This window comes from Magnolia sinica, chromosome 9, assembly GCF_029962835.1.
Source record: "Magnolia sinica isolate HGM2019 chromosome 9, MsV1, whole genome shotgun sequence".
In the NCBI taxonomy this organism is placed as follows: Eukaryota; Viridiplantae; Streptophyta; class Magnoliopsida; order Magnoliales; family Magnoliaceae; genus Magnolia; species Magnolia sinica.
The window spans coordinates 74,952,347-74,956,111 of NC_080581.1; the positions used below are offsets into that span (position 1 = coordinate 74,952,347).

At 39.7% G+C, this 3,765-nt stretch overlaps 1 non-coding gene across 1 annotated transcript; it reads right to left on the reverse strand.

The window, feature by feature from the left end:
- Positions 1-671: 671 nt before the first annotated feature.
- Positions 672-778, reverse strand: LOC131257091 (small nucleolar RNA R71). The gene has a single exon (XR_009177111.1). It is a non-coding gene; the product is annotated as a small nucleolar RNA R71 (small nucleolar RNA).
- Positions 779-3,765: the final 2,987 nt, after the last annotated feature.

Genomic DNA, 3,765 nt, shown 5'->3' on the forward strand with positions numbered 1-3,765 from the left:
AATAAGATTGTCTTAAAAAGGAGGAGCTCTCAAATCTTCAGACATTCATCATCTCCTTTTCCGGGTTCTTCCTTCCAATTCTCGTTTACATAGCTTTCTCTTTTTTTAAGGAATTCATAACTTTTATTTTTAAGTTTTATTCATCATAGGTTGCATCTTAGTTTAGTTTTCTTTCTTATATTGCAATAACATAGTTTATGCTAGGACGTAGATCTCTGAACATAGAGCTAGCACCTTTTGATCCTGAAATAGAAAGAACCTTTCGTAGAAGATTTAGAAACATTCTATTTGAAATGGCGGAAGAGAATGGAACTAAAGCTCTTAGAGATTATTCAGCTCCTGTCCAATTCAATGCGCCCTCATGTATAGTGTTGCCTGCCACCACGGCAGCACACTTTGAACTTAAACCTGGGGTCATACAACTGTTGCCATCCTTTTATGATTCAGATAAGGAGGATCCATATCATCATGTGAAAGAATTCTTAGACATTTGCTCCACCTTTAAGTTCCAAAACTTTTCAGACGATTCGATCTGTTTGCGCCTTTTTCCTTTCTCTTTGAAGGATAAGGCGAAAACATGGTTGAATTCTCTAGGAGTTGGGTCTATCACTACATGGGACCAACTGTCTAAGAAGTTCTTAAACAAGTTCTTCCCGGTTCACAAAACTAATGCTCTCCGTAGAGAAATTACAAATTTCACACAAAAAGAGGGTGAGCACTTTCATGAATGTTGGGAAAGATGGAAAAATTTACTTCTTAAATGTCCACACCATGGTTTTGAAAAGTGGCAACAGGTTCAATACTTCTATGACGGTTTGACACCCTAAAACAGTCGCATGGTTGACGCCACCAGTGGAGGGTCATTCATGACCAAAAGTGATGTCGAAGCGTGGAATTTCTTTGAAACCTTGTGTGAAAATTCCCAGCAATGGGACTACTCAAATAGAGGTTAGGAGTCCCCAACCACAGAAGAAAGGTGGTATATATGAGGTAGGAGTCACGCCAGATCTTTATGCCAAAATTGATAGCCTAACAAAGAAGGTGGATGCTTTAATGTTAAACAATGGACCTCCACAAACAACTCAAGTCGAGTCATGTGCCATATGTTCTAGTCTCGCCCATCCTACGCAGTCTTGTCCATCTAGTTCAGCATTTCCAGAATTTCTCTCTGAACAAGTACATGCTATGATCACCTTTCAGAGAACTGAGAATAATCCTTACTCAAACACATACAATCCAGGGTGGGGTGGGCATCCAAATTTTTCTTGGGCAAAAGGACCACAACAAGGAGGACCATCTGGAAATCCTCCTATGCAACCTTACTCCCAAGTTGGCAGTCAATAACCTCAGCAGTTCTCACAGTATCAACAAGTGCCTCCACAACCTAGGAAACCATCTCTTGAGGATACACTCAATCTTTTTATGCAGAGTTCACTTCAATTTCAAAAAGACACCCAACATACTTTACTAGCTAACAAGCAGAGTTTACATGCAAATGCGCAATCCATTGCCAAGCTGGAAGTACAGTTGGGTCAACTTGCTGCCACATTGAGTGAGAGAGAGAAGGGCAAGTTTCCTAGTCAACCTGTTGTAAATCCAAAAGGACAGTATGAGATTGACTCTAATTCAAACCAAGAACAATATCATGAGCAAGCCAAATCAATCATTACCCTTAGGTCCGGTAAACAGATCGAGAACAAAGTAGAGATGCCTAGGGAAGAATCAAATTCCAAATCAGAAGATCAAAATGAAGCGGAGAGACATACTAGTGCATCCAAAGTCCAACAACACTCTGACTCTCCAGGAACCACTCATGTGTCATCTTATGTGCCTAAAGCACCTTTTCCTCAACGTCTGGCACCAGTTAAGAAAGGAAACAACTTTAATGAGATATTGGACATGTTTAAGCAAGTCCAAATCAACATTCCATTACTTGATGCTATCAAGAAAGTTCCTACTTACGCTAAGTTTCTTAAAGATTTATGCACTCAAAAGCGTAAGATGAATGTTCATAAGAAGGTTTTCCTTGCAGAGCAACTCAGCTCCATGATTCAAAACAACACTCCTCCTAAATTTAGGGATCCAGGAGCTCCTACCATTTCTTGTGTCATAGGAGAGCATAAGGTTCAGAAAGCGTTGCTTGATTTAGGGGCCAGTGTTAATTTGTTACCATATTCGGTCTATGAGCAGCTAGGACTTGGTGAGCTGAAACCAACTAAAATAACATTACAACTAGCTGATAGATCTATCAAGGTGCCCCGTGGTATTATTGAAGATGTGCTAATCCAGGTTGACAAGTTTTATTTTTCAGTGGATTTCATCGTTCTAAATACTCAACCTGTCCAGAATCCTACAAGTCAAATTTCGGTTATCTTAGGACGTCCATTCTTGGCCACATCCAATGCTATCATAAATTGCAGGAATGGAGTTATGAAGTTGTCCTTTGGTAACATGAAGATCAAGCTCAACGTTTTCAATGCTGCACAACAACCAGCAGACTCGGAGGATATATGTGAAGTGGACATGATTGAGAGTTTAGTGCATGAATCTTTCCTTCAATTTTCCGAAGACGCACTTGAGACTTACTTAGCACATTTTGGCATGGATTTTGACATAGAGAATTCCATCCAAGAAGTCAATGCATTGCTCGATTCTACTCCTATAATGGAGACTGTCAAATGGAAAGCGAAAGTGGAACCTCTTCCACCCTCTGAGTCTAAACCGGTCCCATCTATTGAGAAACCACCTGAACTTGACCTTAAACAATTGCCTGAAAACCTCAAGTATGCATTTTTAGGTCCGTCTGAGACCCTACCTGTCATCAGAATGTCTAACCTTGAGAAGGAACAGAAGAACAAGTTACTTAAAGTGCTTAGAGAATATAAGGTAGCTATTGGGTGGACCATAGAGGACATGAAGGGAGTAAGCCCCACTTTGTATATGCATCGTACTGATCTTGAAGAATATGCAGAAACATCGCGTGAAATGCAAAGGGGGCTTAACCCTAACATAAAAAAAGATGTTCGAGCGAAGGTGCTTAGATTGTTAGACGTTGATATCATTCCAACGGAGGTGCTTAGGTTGTTAGACGTGAAAGAAATCATTCGAGCGGAGGTGCTTAAATTGTTGGCTGTTTACCCCATTTCAAATAGCACGGTTCAAGTTGTTCTCAAAAAGTCTGGGATTGGTTAATCAAGATGTTGAGGAAATTTATTTGGCGGACCCAGGTTATCAAGATTGATTAGTTCATGGTCCATTCTTGTCTGGCTGAAGACGTTAAACTTAGCGCTCCTGGGAGGCAACCCATCTTTTCATTTTATTTCATTTTCCTAGTTAGTTAGTTCAATATTTGTGGGTAACATTATTGCAAACCCTCACGAGACTACAACTCGTCCACTAGGGGTAACCTAGAGGTTTAAAGGCTTGTTGCATACGCTAAATGCAATCGAGAGCACCTGCGAAAGTGGTATAGATAGGATTTTCTTTTTGCATTTTTATCATTTTGTTTTTGTTGATTTCTCTCTTATGCTGACTCGCTCTTACATGGATATTTTTTTTGGAAAGCCTCTAGATTCTTTCATACATGTACTATTTGTCCAGCACTCCTCATTTATTTTCGTTGTCCCATATGCATTGCATGCTTATTTCTTTTACATTGAGGACAATGTAGATTTTAGGTTGGGGGTGGGCGATTAGGTTACCTCATCAGTATTTTCTTGGTATTGAGCACAAATTGTGAAAATTTTTAAATTTTTTTGGAATTTC